Source organism: Bombus fervidus, chromosome 8 (assembly GCF_041682495.2).
Source record: "Bombus fervidus isolate BK054 chromosome 8, iyBomFerv1, whole genome shotgun sequence".
Lineage (NCBI taxonomy): Eukaryota > Metazoa > Arthropoda > Insecta > Hymenoptera > Apidae > Bombus > Bombus fervidus.
Window position 1 is genome coordinate 11,365,239 of NC_091524.1, and position 19,565 is coordinate 11,384,803.

Genomic DNA, 19,565 nt, shown 5'->3' on the forward strand with positions numbered 1-19,565 from the left:
CGGATCAGGAATTGGATCTTTCCGTTCGATGAAAGTGCCGTGTTATGCTTAAGTTTTTTTTGCAATGCTAGGTAATATCGTATGAAGAAGTCGGGTGTGATCGTACGCCGAAACGTGTGTGGTATTATTCGGCTATTAGCGTTTTAAATTTTAACTCCTTTTTTATAATATACAAATTACGGTCACGATTTGACAATCGTCTGATTGAATTTGTAATAATTCATTTCCTATTCTAATCTTGATCTCAATCGATAGCTGGAGATCGCTAAATATGATTTATGAATGTATATTATTCAGAACAATTAGAGAGACGTTGATATAAATGCTTATATTACATTAACCAAGGAAACAAAAGGAAAGGAGGAGTTGAAAAAGTATAGAACAAGTTTCTTTGTATCTTTAAATAGTTGTGAACATTTTTTGTTCTTGTTTAGTGGAAAATATGTTTATAAAAATCAAATTGATAAAGAAAGCGGCCCTCTAATTTCGTACGATTTCGTACATGTTTGTAATTATTAAAAGGAAATATAGAGAAATACAGAGAGTGATTGTAAAAGTTAAAGCAATATGTAAAATGATCTACGAGTTATTTCGAGTATATGATGTTTTAATATTTTACATCAAACACGGTGTTATTACAGCGAATAGCTAAGAACCAGTCACTGTGTCAGTAGAAAAGTCGCAAAGGTGGAAAATAATGATGTGCTGCCTTAAAACCACACACTGACCTAGCAAATAAAACATCAAACGTAAAATGGTACTTACGGTTTTGCAACGCAATCGCAATTTGCAGCTCGCTAGGACAGCTCGAGACAATAAAAAAAACTCCTGACGCGACGAGACGCGCGTGTCCTTTTTACGAGTGCCACAATGTCGTGGAAATGCCAACGATAAAAGTTTCTGATGATTCCATATCTCTCGAGTCTGAGAAACAGTCCGATCGAATCGAATTTTTGCAACATCGAAATTTTTATATTCACACGACCCGTGAGATACTCACATTTTTGGACCAAAGACCATCGAAGGACACTTCATGAAGATATTTCTCCTGAGACTTGTTACAGAAGTAATTTGTATAGAAAGATTTCATCCATGTTAAAAATTTTCTTCCATTAAAATATCGTAGAACGAATCTTTTATATATAGTGGCTCGCAAAAATGTTTCAGTATATTTATATTATATCTATGCATATTTCGTTTTCCTGGTAACTTGCTTGTTTCTGTTTTATAATATAATACATTTAGTTTAAAATATTTAAATTGGTTGCTTTGTTTTTACACGAAATTGCAATGATCACTATTCTAATTTCGATTATCAACGATGACATTCCTGCATAAAATGTCAACGCCAAATAAGCCGGGATAAATATCAAAATTTGAATAAATATTTATATAGGGCGATATTTAAATATGCTAATAATAGCAATAAGCATACAAATTTGGCAAAATATTTACGTCAAATAATATGTAAATGTAACCGACGATAATATGTAGATATAGGTCAACGACAAGAAATGAACTGTCGAAAAAATAAATAGGATACAAAACAGGCCGTACACGTTATTCCTATTATTCTCTATTCGTTTCGATATCTGTTTCGATAGAAATTTCGAAGTTGTTCCGATAAATCTGATTCATATAGAATAAAAGTTTTTATGAATGTTTTAAAGTGAACTAGCCGACAATATTTTGTGAGCTGCGTGCGTCAAACCGGAATCCTGTGAAATTCCAGTTCGTCGAATTTATCCGTACCGAGCAATCCTATCATCGGCTAGACTAAAGCTTCGATGCTTATGGCATTTAATCTCAAATACCTTTCCTATGATGTTTGTATGCTGATTCCGTAAATCAAAGGCTAATCGGCTGACCCACATACGATATGGCTCTCTTCTACAAAGGTGAAGCAACCATCGAATGCGGAAATGAACGCAAACAGCGAAATACCGACGCGTTCATTATCCTTCATCATTTAGCACGAACATTTTTGAACGGTGAAATTCATCTCATGTCGAGAATTATGAAGATCGTTTGATAGAAAAATTGTGAATCGCAGCTATTTGGATTGAAAGATGAATCTCCATCGAGTTTGTGTTACATTTTTCTTACGTTATATTATTTATGTTTTTATATTATGTTTTAATACTGGAAGATTATAGAACATTGACCCTTTCATGATTTCTTCGTCATATTCTGTAGAATGTTTAATGCTTGCTTAGTGGTCCAAGTTTTTAGACAGTTTACGTATAAGAATAGTATCCTGACAGCGCCTCATTTCTCAGAATTTTATTTAAAGATATTTATTAATTATATTGTACAGGAACGAAATAGTTTCATTTACCAGAAGTGTGTTTTATTTAAACACGAATCTTCAACAATATTTTTAACAACTGCCCGAATTTCTTCGTATCTTTAAAAAAACAGAAATTTCATTTCTCCCGATATGCATGGAAATTGCACGTTTCTTTCGTTGGTTCCATTATGAAAATATTGTATATAAACGAAAATTGTGTAGCTTAAAAACTGCACTGTGCACACATTGTTCCATTTCGTACTTTCGATACTTTTGACAACAGTTTCCAACGTAGATGGTTTTCCATTTGGTCGGGAAATAAATGTTCACACGAGAACATAGGAGGAGGGATTATTTTCGTGCAGATTAAATTTTCTACCGTATTTGTTGTTTCGTTTGCTATTCCAATTGTTATTTCACGATATTCGAAGTTTCTTCGTGTAAATGAAAATACGGGAAATAATTATTCTAATAATTAATCTATATCAGAAACATATACGACACAGGAAGTTTGCATTTTGTTTAATTTCATTCCTTTACAACAATCTCTATTTGTTTTTCATCCCGAAAAAAAAACATTTAGCTTCGATTGTAAAGCGGAAATAAAATGAAAAACAAACTGGTATCACGTCCTGATAAAATATTATATTTTCGTTTAAAATAAAACAAAATACGCGCCGTTCATTGTTTGCATTCCACCTTTTTGATTTTTGAACAGAGGGGCTCCACGCAGCTGATTTATCGTTTCTTATTCAGTGTGCACGATTTCTTTGTATTCATGAAAATATGAGAGAATGTTAATTGATAAATATAACCCATGAATAAGAGCATTTCGAGCATTGATTTCCATTTAGTTCCGTAACATGTAAAAGAAACTTCACGAGTATCGTTTCTTCATTTAATAAATTAAAAAAAATATGAAACCACTTTTGTTTTCTGACGAAGTGATACTTTTGAAAATTTCTTTTACATCAATAAATTATTCGTTTCATACCGACAAGCTTTTTGTTTGAAACATTTCCTTATAGAAGTTTCAGGACCTCACGCTAATAATAAATGAATAAAAAATATTCTGTATGATGCTAATCGATAGCAAGCGACCACACACGACACTAACTTATAAAGCATCTGCAATTCCAATTACGTGAACACTGTTGCTCTAATTCTTGATCATCTAGACATGTAATCAAAAGTTCTTGTGCTCAAGGTATGGTAACAGTTTACCCGAACAATGGAAACAGATATATAGATAGCAATTTATCGGACCGACCGCAATCAATTTCCCTCATTTGTCCGGTTAATTATCTGTCTATTGTATAATTGCGCTGTAATTGCTGGTTTCTCGTAATCGTAACATAATTCCACGTAATTATACAGAACTTCGGTTTTACTTTCGTTCTTACTTGCTTTAATAGATACAGCTATGCTCTGTGGCTCATGGCGAGACTGTTAACGAAGCGACAAGCGCTTGCTTTTGTTTTCACCCATGCGTGAACTATTAAAAGTCAGTGAACCTTATGTTGGATAGTAAGAATGTCAGATCTCTGTCAATGATAACGCCTATTGTTTCTTTGTCACAAACGCGAAAATATGGGTGGTTGGCTTAAAGGAGTTGGCTTCTTGCATTTTTATTGCAATTAAGTGGAAGGAAGTATTTTAACTCATTAAGCACTGGCTTTGCATCAGTAAAACATTTCATTTACAATCTTTTTTAGTTCATTCTCATTATTGAATTTTGTCTTTTAACATCGTAGTTCTTGTAAGGAAATTCCAATGATCTCGTCACCATTTCTTTCTTCAAACAGGAAAACTTTATCAGAATTCATTTGATCGTGCAAATGATGCAAGTATTTTTATGGCTAGTGTCACGGGTTAAATTAACATCAGCAACGAAAGTTGCGCCATGTCTCTGCGAGCTATTAGCCACGTTCTTACCATATAATTGGAAGGTCTTGCAAGATGTACAATTGAGACGACAAGTGCGATAATGGGGCCCATGACGCCAGGCCTCGTTAAGCTTTAGGTTTATTAAGAGAATCGTTGAACTTCTAACAGGACGTCTCTTAACGTAAGCGATATATTTCTCCATGTTTCTTAATCCTTAACTCGGACATGAGAAGTATTCTCATAATTTCATTTTCAAGTAATACAGTAAGCTAAAATCTTGTGCAGATTATATAATCTTTGGTAATCTTTGTATCAATTTATTAATTTCGTTTGGTTCGAACGAATCTGATTTAATAATTTATTACTCGCTTTGAAAATAAATTATTAATAAGTATTAGGATGCATATTGGTAAAGAGATTTAAAATTGTTTCAATTTAAGTAATCTCAATAATCCGAATGAGATTTAAATGGCTCAGTAATCTTCAACTAGATCGAGTTTTACAACTATCGGCTATAAATCCAGATTAAAATTTTTTATTAGAGTACCACAAATTCTACCAAGGAACGATTCATTATAACCAGTTAAGAAATACGGTAAAAGTTTACGAATGTTGACTAGATTTATGGTACACGCTAATAACGGAACATTACACGAATTTTATATGTTTATAGTACACATCACAAATTTCGTAGCAAGTTTAATATGACAGGTATAGAACAGAGTTTACTGCGTGCTATGGAGAGACGTAGACAGCAGATTTTATTTCTGGCAATAAAGTTGACTTCACACGTAGAGTATAAAAATTGAACAAGATCACAGCCCAATAATAAAATTTATACCCTACGTTTTGGTTATAAAAGACTTTGATTCTCTACTCCTTGGAAATATTCTGAACTATTAAAATTTTAGAGAAGAATTTACTTAGCAAATAATAATATTACTTACTCTGTCTTCTTAGTAGACTTTCAGTCAATTTGTTCTTCTGATAATCACTCTTAGTCAATATTAGCATCTGTTCCTAGTTTTAAACGTGATATTACAATGACATAACAACTCACTAGCGTAAGCTACAAGACTTTCCTACGTTTCGTTATCCTTAGAAATGTATTTACCTAATCTTAACCCTGCTGTTCTTCTCACTTCTTCTTTACATCTGTATTGTTTCTTTCAAATTTTAAAATACTTTCTCTAGGAATAGTGTAGAATACACAAAAAATAGTAACATTTGATATACTGAACACTGAAACCAAATATTTACAAACTATCCATATTTTAATAATATACGATGATATATAATTTTCATTTTGTGCCATACAGACTCGATGAGAACAGCATTGTCGAAAGATGTTAAGAATACAAAGAAAATGAAACACAGAAATCACAATAGTTCATTATTCTTCATGATAGAAGATAATGGATTTGAGCATCGAAAGAATCGAAGATGATAACGATGATTTTCTATTATGTAGCTAGAATGAATACCTTGCAGATAGTATAGCATTGTATGATGGCGAATTTTCAAACGAAAAGTTCCATTACGAGTGCAGCTTGTGCAAACGGACCCATGGACAACGCTGGCTAGCATTAAACTTTCATTTTCCACGCGCATCGAGCAACAATGCGAAAGAGGGAAAACTTCTTTGTAAGGTACTCCATTCACAAAGGAAACTGAAGGCACAATGGGCCACGAAGGTACAGGCGCACGAAAGTGCGCCAAATGCGAAATGCCAAAGTATTTTCTGTCCCGAAGAACCTCGTAAATGTTGATAAGATTTGTTGAGGAAACGCGTGGATTTACCTAAGGAGGCATTGTGTTATATACAATCGTTCTTTTCTATTGGTTGTCTTAATTTATGTGCTTTCCATAAAACATAATGTGCAAACTGGTATATAAATGAAATATCGTTATGACTCATTTATTTCTTCAAGAAGATGATGAAATTGACGAGAAGTTAAGAAAGTTTGCCCAATACATATCCCTTTTATATACATGTCTATTGTCCAATAGATATAGTTACTAAATTTTACACTTGTGCACTATCATGCACAAAAGTTTCTTATGAACGAATCTCTCTCTTTTTTTCTAAAACGATTCTCATAAAAATCAACATGCTTATCAAGTATTTAGTTTTACTCAATAAATTCACATAAAATCAAATTCAAAAATACAACAAATCTACTTCATCCACTTGCCTGCTACAATCGTTTATTTTATCCATACTATGTATATACAAATGCAATAAATCATCGCGAGATCGGAGTAAAAAGCGACCATCAGTCACGGTAAAAATTCAATCGAGCAAAGAGCTCGATACAATTTTTCAATGGAGTCAAAGCTGGCGAGAAATTCGAGGTAACAAGCAAGTTTCTGAAACTACGCTGAGAGAACTGTCGCGAGACGGATTACGCGTTCGCCAGTGGCCGAACAATTCTTGGAAATGGATCCAGCGAACGTCGGAGAAGGCCCCATCGGAGAATCACGGTGTTTGATCGCGGTGTGTAAACTTGGGACAGAAATACGACAGTCGAGAGGACCGCGATGTGTGCTGAGTCATGAGTATCAGGACTACCGAGCTCCCCGGTGGACCAGCTCAGCAACCGGGCTTTGATATCCTAACCGTTGCTCGCTGTCGCGTTGTTCTAACCCTCTTTGGATAAGTTACACGCGAAACTACAGTCAGTCATAAAATGTTACACGCGAAACCACAGTCAGTTTACACGCACCTCTGAAATATAAAATGTTGTAGTAAAATCGTTAGTTATACAAATTTGATACATTACGGCAGATATTGTTAGAATGTAACGTAATTTATTCGCTTATCTGTTACATTTACGTGAAATCATAAAAATAGTAGGTTTAATACTATGTTAATATTTTCTAGTCCTCCCCTACTGCATAAATATCAATAATGCCGTGTTGTTTCCTTGACGTTGAGAAAATTAAATATTCTGCAATCTATGATATAATTTTATACCCAGATTTTTCAGAGTTAAATATTAAAAATTATGCAATTCTCTTTAGAAATACATTAATAATAATTGTATTCATATGTAAGAATCTGAATAAGTAATTTTATGACAAAAGTAAGTACTTTTACTTTAAGTAATAAAGTTTTTACTTTAATTTAGTAAAGTAAAATAAAGTAAAGTAAAGTAAAGTAAAGCAAGTAAATAAGTTTTTAGATTCTTTGGTATGTCTAGAGATTCGTGCCTGACGTCCCGATTTTGACGAAAAGAAAGAATATTGCAATAGGAACGCAGACCGAGAATGTCAGGTTAGGTTAGGTTAGCTAATGTTTGTAACAAATATCAAGCAATTTTTATATATATTTCCAGATTGGTCTCAAATGATATCAATATAAGTATAACAGTCATATCCCATTACAGAATTAATGAAATTTTAAAAATAATACTTTTAAGAATTGAGAAATTGAGTTGAATAATTAATGTAATTTAAATAGAATATATACCACAATGATATTTTTATGACATACTGATACTCTTATTAAGGAATGTATGCAATTTAAAGCTCATAACCTGCATCAAATATCAAAGTCTTATTAAAAATAAAAGATACTCTAAAATGTAATTGAGGTTAAATTTTCATTAAAGTTACGCTTAAAACTTCTTTATACATTCCCATATATAATTACATAAATTAATATATCGAGCTATATAAGTAAACGTTATGCATAATATAGCTAACGATTTATAAACGCAGAATATTACATAGTACAGTTTATATATGATAAAAAATTAATTACTTACGTGTAAAGAGACGTCTTCTGAAACAAATGAATTAATAAAACTACACATTACGTAGTCACACTTGTTAAAACTGAATATTTCATTCTGTGTCAACGTACGAAATTCACGCATTTCCGTTTTCTTCGGAAAATGTCGAACGTGGCCGAAGATATACGAAATCACTCGTGTATGTGAAAACCGGCTCCTACCGGCAGAGTTCGCAACGTACAACGCTTTGAGTGGTCGTTCCGTATCGTATTAATTCTTTTATGCGCAATTCGTTTATAATTTAGTGCGAATAAAGTGTAAAGATCAAGACTGTGCAATCAATCAAGATCCTCTATCTACGACAGTGTTCTTTATGTAAGTGTTGTTCATGTATTTTACTTATATGTCGTATTATATACGAATTTCGATTACATGCATCAATTATACGTATTATACAATTTTCGAGAACGAAAACAGTGTGTCGCAGAATGTAAATATTATTGATTTTATTTCGAAATGGAACTTGTGAATTCTATTGACGATTTCAACCGTGCCTCGATTTTCGTGAGAATTAATTGTTTTATCGTTTCGTTATTATGATGTAAAATATAGGTTAGTGCGTAGTAAGAAACATTATATGCCAAGAGTATTATTGTTAAATATAACCTATCAGTGACCGCAAGTATGTTACGGAAGTAGAAGTATATCATCGTAATTGTTACACAAGTATTAGGATTTGTAATATAAATTTGATTTAAATTGAAGATTATTAAAATTTTGATCGTTTTGCCCTCTAATAAATATAATACAATATAATAAAATGGCAAAGAATTCAGACTGAAAAATGTAGATAATAATTATTTTTCTATTCTCAAACTTTATTGCATCATTGGTATCAGACACACACAAAGATGTTTATAGGTAATAATAATTAATAATAATTATTAATATTGTGTTAAAATTACTGTGTTACACATAACAATATTTAAGAAGATATTTCAATGAAATGTATAGTAATATAACGATTTACTGGAGTCTCTCTCGTATTCCCTCTCGTGTTACCTCTCGTGTTACATTACCAAAAGATTAAAACATTCTAACTACGATAAACTCTTTCTCCATTTTCACTTAACCACATCGAATCATCAAAATACAGATTTCTCTACCAAAACTACTACTTCTAACGATCCTAATTCCATTCAAACACAATCAAGTTTCGAGTTTCCGTGCATCAGGAAACTTAATATCGAATCTTTCCCCTATCTTCGATCAAAATTACCGATTCACCTTACCGCAACAACCATCCCTTTCACTTACTCTTACTACTACTATCTCGCATAGTCGCGTGTCGCGTGCCAAAGAGGACCGGATAACGCGTTCGACAGTCACGCAGTGGTTGCTTCTTTTAATCACGAACCTAAAAAGGGGCCATCGATTTTTCACATTTCCCCGAGAGACACGCCCGTCTCGCGTGTCTACCCATCGAAGCATCGTCAAATCAAAGCCCCTCTAGCGTAGACTTAAAAAAAAAAAAAAAAAAAAAAAGAGAGAAGAGAGAAAAAACAGAGAAGAACTGGCTTAATCACTTGGTCGTTTGTCGCCTTCGTTTAACCCTCGAATGGTATGAAAAAGAGGGTAGCTTTTTCGACGACGCGTCGAAGCTTTTTAGCAGGATGTCACGCGTCCTCGTTCCACATGAGCTTGTAGCAGCTGTTACGCGCATTCATCATTCCGCTGATGTCCCTACGTATTATCCTCCCACGGAGTATTTGCAAAACAGCCCCTTCAAACAGATTTTGCTTCTGGATAGCGGTGGTCGGCGTTTCCAAGCCGGGAAAGCAACGCGATCGTGGAGTTCAGCGAACCACCCCTGTGGTAAATATTACGGATTACCGGAACTCTGTCGGCTGCGACTCATTACCCGATGCCTTCGTTCTTTCGACACGCAAGAACGTTAATTAACGATGCGCGTTTTTGCGCGAAGCAAGATCAACTCCATGGAAGTTTGCGCTTTATGGTTAGGGTGAAGCTTGTATGCTTTTTTAAAGTTGTCGCGCTTGTAGTGGCTGTTGTTTAGTTTGAGATGGGAGTTTGTATAATTTACAGAAATTGAATTTTTAAGGTAATAAGGATAAGGAGATGAATAACGAAGAAGTTAATAAACGAAGAACATTAATTAATCAAGTTCAACTTTATAGTTAGGGCGAACGAAGTTTGTTAAAGTTGTTGCAGTGTTTGGGGTTGTTTTGTGGTCTAGGGAATCCGTTGTGTAATTTAATGGAGTTAGATATTTAAGTTAATATAATCGAAGACGATGATAATGCACGAATTAATGAACGATAATGAACGGAGAATTAGTTAATTAAAATCAACTGTGAAATGCTTTTTCATTCGTATACACAGATTCGATCTCGTTATATGAAATATTCCTAATCACAGTAATTCAATTCATTTATTACAATTTACTACGAAGACAGCTTTTACATAATATATTAACGTGGTTATAAACTTTCAGCTCGACGAAATGAAATTAACACCCTCGATAAAACAACGATTCCACGAGCGAACGAATGAATCATCCATTAAAGTACCCGACGCATCAAGTAGACGAGCAAAAACCTATCTCGACAGGAGAATCTCTTCTTCGAACCCTCTCCTTGCCCACCTTTACTCGACATCAAAGGGTTCACGAATTCCGGAAATGCGCTTCTCGAAGGATCCCCAGGCGCTCGCTCGAAATTAGCGCGGATTCGTCGGCGTGGTGACGTTAGGAAACGCCTGGGTAATATAACTTTTGCTCGTAAACGGAAGACAAAGACAGAGAGAGAGAGAGAGAGACTCAATGTAGGAAGAGTGGGAAACAGAGAGGGATAAAGGTATTTGCAGACAAATCAGTCGAGTTCTCTCGCAACGTTAAGCCTGCAGAATCTATCTAATTTAGGGTCATATTGGGAGGCATGCAAGATATACCGATGGCGTGTAGGGGAGATTTGGCCCGAGGACCAAACCACTAATCCTTGCGTAGTAATCGATGATTTCCGCCCCTAAATTGTTCCTTCCTCCGTGGGGCTATAGACCAGGATGAACGAAGCTTAAACGAGGGAACCGCGTTGTCGGCGCTTTTGTTCTTCTAAAAGCGGCGGTAGCGACAACGATATAATTGTTTTGATTATTATTGGAGGCAGTCATCGAGTTGCCAGTTTATATCGTAATTGCAAAGAGGTGGGTATTAGAGGTTGATTATTGCGTTGATAATTGGTACTTAGGATTAGGGAGGTTTTTAGATAATTATGAGGATATTATGATATTCCTGGAATATTATTTAAAATATAAATATTGTTTTCAGTTGAAAAGTAAATTCTGAAATTATGAAAATTATTGATAATTGCTATAGGTTCTGCGTACCGAGTACCGAATATAAATTCCAATACTCGCGTCGAAAATGCTACGTGTATTTAATGATCGAGTACCTACAACAATTCTCTATTTCATCTTAATAATGCAAGGTATATTAGCGAAGCGATTAGGATAATAGCAAAAAGTGATCATTCCCATCTCAGTACAAGAGACAGTTTGGTAATTCATGTGACATCGCGACTATCTTGAGACATCTAACGCTAATGAAACGCCCTGGGCCAATAGGAAATTGCGCCTTGGTAAACATTAATAAACTTACACACGCGACACATTTACTGACATATCGAGGTATAGTGGAATGTGTACATAGTTCCTAATTTCGATAGTAACTTGCTTCATTAAGGAAATGTAACAAAAGTTCAGAAATTTGATTCGTCTTATATCATATAAAGTAAATGTGATATAACAATTAATCGATATTATAGTATTTAGAAAATCATCGCGCAATAAGTGTTTCGCTTCTTTAAAACTTGTAAATTCCAATATATGATAAGAGATTTCAATTCCAAATTGTTAAAAATGCTCGAGGAAGTTTGGAATTTTAGAAAATTGATGTGATAAGGGACCTTCTGAATTCTTCATTCTGTTCAAAATATTATTTCGCCTATGAATTCTTTTGAGTAGAAAAATCAACGAACGTTTCAACTTTATTGTGCAATAATACAAAAAACAATTAAGCCGATGTTTCGCGTTTCGCATTTTTAACAATTGAAGAATATAAGTTGCGCTATCTCTTTCACAAGATTATCTATATTTAGAATACTTACAATGGCGGTATAATGTTTTGTATTATCTTACGATAATTACTAAGTAGAAATATCAAAATTATACCACTCTCCTCGAAGGAATGAACTTCATATTTAAATTCAAGAAACTCGTCAGCCATATAATCGTTCGATAAAAAAGCAGATGTGGTAAAGATATCACAATCGAGCAGGAAAAATCTGTTTCGTTCGATAACTGATTAATACGCGGCACCGCGAGAGCAAACCGGAAATCCTCTTATACAAAGATTACGTTGGGACGAATTTAAGGCGGCAACTAATCACATAATACTTGCCGCATGGTTTTAAGAAGATTAACGTTCCAAGGATATATGCCGTTCGGCAAATTCTCCTTTATTTATGCCCGCGGTGTTCAAACCACGGTCAGAAACGCAAGCGCGCGAATAATTTTCGGAGGTAACTTTCGTACAAGAGAGAGTATGGATACCGGAATGCATATTTTATTCGATAACTTCGTAATACCCGCGATACAACCGGTTGCCGTCCGTAAATCCACTGCTTCCGCCGCTTCCATCCGAACGAATTTAAAGCAGCAACTAATCGCGTAATACTTGGCTTAGTTTTAAGGAGATTAATGTTTCGGGGTTGCGTGCCCCTTCGTTCCGTTCCTCTGCATTCCTCATATTCTCTTCTGTTCTATCTGTGTCTTGTTTTGTTGTTCGGTACCGAAAAAGATGGATAGGTTGTTCGTTATATACGGCGGCTCGCGAAAGTATTCGAACACTTGTAGAAACCTTTTACGAATATATTATGTGTGTTATACTAAGCATTTTGAAATTTCGTTAACTCCATGTTGATGAGATTTAGGACAAACATAAAAATGTATATAATGCAAGTATATATTTATATATTTATATATTTTGCAAAAATCACGAAAGTATTTAAACAGTCAAGTACTTATTACATCGACAAGTTTCAATAGAACCATCCTTAACATTTATTGTATCTTTAAGGTGGTCATTCGCGATGTATACTAATTTTCTATTAAATATATGCGTTTGCTATGAATGTCTTGTAACTTCTACATATATTTTCAGTTTGGCTTGGACTCTTGTCATCATCATGACGGCCGTGTCCCATTACAGTGGCAATGAAAAATGCAACTACACGTCCTGCTTAAATTATACACTATACTTTTGCACGCATTCATCGATGGATTCTTTCATATACTACAAAAACTTCTTTCCGAGAAAAATCGTTTTAAACTACCTCTAACCGATGAATCCACTTTAAGTGGTACAAGTTGCAACGTACCCCTTTATCTTCATCATAGCTTTCAAGATGTCAAAACGATCTGCAATATATGTACAAGTTACCTTCCCAGAAAGCTTGTTCGCCTTAAAAACTTCCATCAGGGGAATAACAAAAATGTCTCGGCATGTACAGCGTGTCTTGGTGAGTTAACAAAGTTTTAAAAGAGATCAGAATTGCCGGGTTGCCTGGCTCTTCGTTACCGCGTCCTTCTTTTTCCCTGCGAGACACACCCTTTCCTTTCCGCTTCCATTAACCCTCCCCACTTTGCCGATCCCTTCGTTGTTTCTCCGTTTCTTCGTTTGCTCGCGCGCGATAAAGGCTCGCGTAATTATACACGGCCGCGAATCAATCCGTTCGAAACGTCACAGCCGTACGATTACAGAATAATAACAGTGCCGGCTGTTCGTTATCGCGCCACGGCTGGGTTTAATGCAACCTGCCACGTGAACGAACGAATTCCTGATAAAACGGGGTCGACGTGTTACTTTTGAGGGAACGAACCCATTTATCTTTTCGCGGGACCGACTAATCCTGAGTATCCGAGAGAACTGCTTTATATCTGACGATGCTTCCGGAATCGCGATCGCGATCTCGATGCTTTATCCGATACGATCTGCTTAAACCTTCGTCAGTGTTGTACCTCCTGTAGGAAAAACGCTTGACTATGAGACTGGTCATGAACGCTTTGAACATGTTTCGCGTAACGAGAACGAGGAAATGCGTAATCTCTGTTGAGTTAGGTTGCTGGACTAGCAGGTGGAAATTATTTCCAGAGACGATACCTAAAGCATTTCTATCGTAGTGTTTTGAAATGTCGCGTAGTATTTTTTAGAAATGACTGTTTCAACAGATGAAAGACGATCTTTATAGACACATACTCGTGTGTCATATAAAAATGTAATGGTTAACACAACTTAGTAATATCCAATCTAACATTAATAATACTCAATGCATAATATTAAAAATACTTTTGTTTTAATTCTTCAATATGTACGTTGCTGTTAACGGGGACATATTGCGTTTTAACGACTTACTATTTTATTGAATATTCGTTGTCGTCTTCACATCTGGCGAAGAATATTGTATCGTCACGATAAGTACGTATATGGTATCGTGATCGAGTAACATTTTCATAGTTTCTTCAAGTAATGATCGATAAAGTGAAGCTAAATGCAAAGATATTTATTTATATTATTTATAGAAAAACTATATCGTATTTGGGGAAAGGGTTCCAGTTACAGAAACAGTAAAATTTTCTCCAAACTTCTGTACATTTGAAAATTGTATATTTCAAACGAAGGAAGCTTCATTTCTTCCAAATTTCATCGAATCATTTAGAATGGTACCCGGACGACGAGCCGCGGGATTCACGGGAGCCCATGGACGATCAATTGCGATCAATTTCAACGGGATTAACTTTCGGCCAGACGAGAAAAAAGAATCCATAAATTCCCTTAAGAGGTCTCTGTGAACTTTCCGCTTGAACACACCGTCGAGTCGTCGTTAAGCCATCGAAGTTCGCTGCTCCAGACCAAAAAGCGAGAACCGAGCGAAGGAGGAGAAGAACTCGAGAAAACGAATTGCTAAGGTGGACGTCGACGGGGCCAAATCCGATGGGGTCGTTATGGACGTATGGAGTCAGTGCCCCGATGAAACGTGGTGGTAGCCACAAGGTCTTGGATGTCCTTAGACATGAAATCGCTTGTCGAGAAACGTAGCCTGCAGAAGATCTCTGAATTTTTTGATAAACTGCGAAGAATAACACGAAAAATGTGTCTTTTTTAACGCTACATGTAACAGTATGGTCAAAATGATCAATTCATAATTTTTCATGGAAATTTTATGGATTTTTAACGACACATTTCGTGGAAATTAAATAGTTTTTTTTTTTTTTTTTTTGAACAATTGATGACTAAGGCTTTGAATTAGGTTCACTCGCATTAGATATTTTTCATTTTGATCTCCTCGGTTTGAATTTTATGCTTTAGCCGATAGTTTTAGTGTTACATATCGGTATTATGTTTTCGGAAGTTTGTGAAAGATGGTGCGATCAGTCGAAAGAGTTTAGGAACATCGCTAGCCTAACACAGCCTCGCGTATACGCTCGAAAAATTCTGTAAAAACTTTTTTTAGAAAACAATATATCGTTATGAAAAGGTTCAGTCCTCAAGAATATCGTTTAAGTAGATCGGTACAATTTTAGATCACATTTAGAAAGAGTTAGAAACGTTTTATTTCCTGGAAACTAGTTAGCAGAGACCGTCTCATTATCTAAAATGCCTCAAATGACCCGGACTCTTAAGTCCTTTCTAAATTTTCCACCTACAATAGGATAAATTATCGCGAGTGCACTCTCATCACGCGAAATGCGTTACTCTTCTGTCTGCTCGTTGAAACAGGAGAAAGTTGGTAACCAGACGCGAAATAAGAAGAAAGATGCACCAGCGTGTGGCGCTTTGCTAAATTTCTGTAAAAGTGTCGCTCTCAAAAAATTTCACGAAATTTTCGTGGAGGTATTTTTGAAAGTAAATTGCCGTTGTGATAATTATCCTGATAAAAAGAACTCTTTACTCGACGGTTTAATAATCCAGGCTTAAGACAGATTAAGCGACGGCGAACCATTAATTCGAATTTATAACCGACGCTTTAATTGGTTGTAAAACGAAGCGCGATATTTTATTTTGAAGAATGTAATAAGTTTTTACAATTTCAAATATTTCTTAAAATTTTCCTCCGTCTGTTTGAAACACTCAAGTAGCAAAATTGAAAATATCAAGTAGAAACAAAAACTTATACTTCTGTGAATTCGAGCATCTGCATCGTATATCACACACACGCTGTGAATTTTCAGCATCTGACACATTTACAAATTTAAAGGAAAATAAATGTCGAAAAATACATTGGATTAGTGAAACTAATCCCTCTAAAAGGATGGTTCTTTATTTCTTTGACACTTGCGTCGTTTATCGTCGCAACTCTTCGATTATCAATTAAAGGAAAAAATGCCTATAATCTCGAGGGTATAGAATATAGATTCGTAGAAAACAATATGATCCACCAAAAAGAAGCTAAGTGACAATCGGAGAACGCGATCGAAGAAATGTCGATCGAACGGAAAGACAAACACTGAGGTCGATTGTGAGAAAGTTCAACGAGCAGGAGAAGAAAAGTTTAATGCAGAAGAGCAGCAAGTGGGTCAAAGCGGCGGATGGAGATAGAGAAAAGAAAAGACAAAGAGATAAAAGGGGCAGGCAGAAGAAGCTGAAGAAGAAACGAATGAACAACAGAGAAGCAGAAAAACCGGGTAAAAGGACGATCGTGAGTGGAATAAAAAGGGATCGTCAAAAAAGAAGGAACGTCTGGGAGGGTAATGGAGAAAGGAAGCGGTAGAAGAAAAAAGAATAATGAAGTTTCAACTTTGAAGAAAAGAAAAAATGGCTGGAGTCATGGGGTGCTACATGCACGGGGATAAATCGACTGTGTACCGATTTCACAACGTGCAGTTATTTCGCAAAAGAAGAGAGACAAAAGCTGAAACAACCATTACACGGACGTTATTGCACTGAATGGTTCGTTTTCGTGCTGGAGAGGATGGACGGTAATCGAAACATCGTTGGTCACTGCTTTTTGTTTTTTACCTTTCCTTTCTATTCGACCGGTCCTGAACTCGCAAGAATCACCTGTTTGTTTAACACTTTTTCCTCTTTTTTTTTTTTTAAATTCCCAATTCCTCTTTTTTATTTATATGTAGTTTATCTATCTTTTCTATCTTTTTGTTGGCCGCATTTAGGTCGTCCCAGGACGAATTCATTTCGAAAGGTACACTAGATGCGTTCGATCGACCTGCGGGGACTGATGTACGCGAATCGATGATAGCGATGATGACCCAGTGTTTTTAATAAAGTTCCGGATAGATGCACCTGTCAGATCGCTATGAATCAAAGGGACCTATTCTTTTAGCGTACTGACAGCAACTGATGGAAAAGCATGTGTTTTTTGTTTTTCGACCACTGATCAACGGAAAAAGTGGAAATTAAATTGTGTATCTTAACGCGTATCTCCTATCGAGTATATAAAGTAGAATGATATAAGCCACAGAAAATAATAACCATTTATTTATTTTTTTATATCCTACCAACAAGTAAAAATACATTGTAAAAATTCAAAATCCATCAAATTCAATAAACATCATCCATTCTTATACAATTTGCTAAAAACAATTTGCACTTTTGCCAAAAACACTCCACCGAGCACGATTTTATCGAAACTCTTCCATATCGACGAAACAGAGGAAAAATAACTCACGGAAGTTCAAAACGGATCACCATTCGTCTAAATAAAAATTACATATAGCAGAAAAGATATAAACTATCCAAAAATAATCATCACTTATGTAATCAATTATTACGTACAAACTACATATATATTTTAACATTGCTTTTACATTTGCTACAAACAATTTGCACACCTCCAGAAACACTTCATCGGGCACGGTTTTACCGAAACCTCTTCATACCAAGTGAACAGAGGAAAAACAGTCCATGTAAAAAGGAAAAGAAAGACCACAAAGGACAAGTGACAAGTGTTTACTGGGAGTTGGTCCTTTATTCCGTTTGGAAAGCGTCTCGCTGACTCGCGAAACTGTTTGTCCTGGCGTTCGGCGAAATATCTCGAGTTGAAGACGCAAAGAAAGAAACAATCTCGATCGGTGTTTCGAGGACGCCGAAAGCAGCGTACCGCGAGAGAATTCATTCTCTCTCTCTCTCTCTCTTTTTTTCTCTCTTCCCCTCTCTCTACCTGTCGTCAGAAAAAACATCCCTCGATTTGCTTGTTCGCGGCCTCTCTTTCATTTCTTTTTTTTTTTTTTCTGCTAACCGTGCAAACAATGGGGACGTACGCGTGTGATAAGCTCAAACAGAGGGAACTCGAGTCAGCTTACGAGCTACTTTCGTTTGCGTTGCTTCGATGGGACTTACGGTCGAGGTTCGGCTTTTGCCACGTGCCTCCAGAACCGGTTCCACTCCTTTCGAGGGAATCTCGTTCTTTACGAGGTTGGAGGTCCTTCTTTCGCGGCTCTCCGTTGAAAAAATACTCGAGTGTATCCCGTTTCCGAGCAAACCACCCCTCGAATCGACCTTTCGTCGCTTCTCGACCGGCCTCTTTTCCTCTGCCAGGCGAGACAATCCGAAGAGGGTTGTTAAACATCGTTCGTCTGTTTGGCGGACGAATGTTTTCTCAGATTTTTTAGAGGTATACGCGCGGTTTGTAGAGCTTGTTTGATGTTTGGTCACTCGCTGGACCGATGAGATTCTTAGCGAAAGAAAGGATCAAACGCGGCCGTCGAGTGGGATTTGTGCGTATGTTTGACAGTCATATGTTGTTCTCAAACTCTGGGATGTTCTTTCATCGGTAAATATTTTATGTGTGATGTATGATAATTGTTGGATAATTTGAGAAATTGACGAAGAATTTAGCGAAGAAAAATATATATGATGACAGTGTCTTAGTAGAACGCTAATAACATTTCAAAGAGTTTTATGCAACGTATATTCATAAACATTTTCTACAGCTTGATGTTTTGTCCTCGAATTCTGTATAGATTACTTGTAGATTGTTTTTCACAAATTTGTGTTAATTATGTAATAAACAGTATATTTTTGCAGTAAACTCATTGCCAGAGTTTAAATTTCTTATCATGAATCCGACAATTTCTTTATATTTCGTTCCACGGTTTATTTGAGAACGAGATAATTAACGTAATTAATAGACATGTTCGACGAAGACACTATCAGCGGCGAAAGCAATTTACCATGTTTCTGGAAATAAAGCGCCGTATCCCGTTATAAATATTCCATTCAAGATGAGATCATTGCATCGTATGAAAGCGTTTGTAATAATTGCTGCATAATTTCCATTCATTTGAAATTAATAAATATTAAACAATGCGGTAGAGAAAGGAATGGAAAAATTTTAATAAATGAAGCACAATTAAGGTAGAAAGAACAATGTTTAAATATAATGTAATCACGTCGTTCTTTTATATCAAAAAATGAATAAAGGTATCCTTGTTCACGTTAATTCTTTATATTACAGTCTTTTAATCTTTTAATTTCTTTTTAATAAAGAACGTTATATGGTTTCAATAGCTTTAAGTAATATTCTCTTGAGGATTGAAATTTTACATTGTTCATCGAA

At 35.6% G+C, this 19,565-nt stretch overlaps 1 long non-coding RNA gene across 2 annotated transcripts; it reads left to right on the plus strand.

Moving 5' to 3' along the window:
* Window positions 1-8,083: 8,083 nt before the first annotated feature.
* Window positions 8,084-17,974, plus strand: LOC139989866 (uncharacterized). Of its 2 annotated transcripts, none has more exons than XR_011800420.1 (5): window positions 8,084-8,289; window positions 10,430-10,790; window positions 10,856-11,136; window positions 13,154-13,511; window positions 14,709-17,974. It is a non-coding gene; the product is annotated as an uncharacterized lncRNA (long non-coding RNA). The 2 variants fall into 2 exon arrangements; XR_011800421.1 differs by having other exon boundaries at window positions 17,161-17,974.
* The last annotated feature ends 1,591 nt before the right edge of the window (window positions 17,975-19,565 follow it).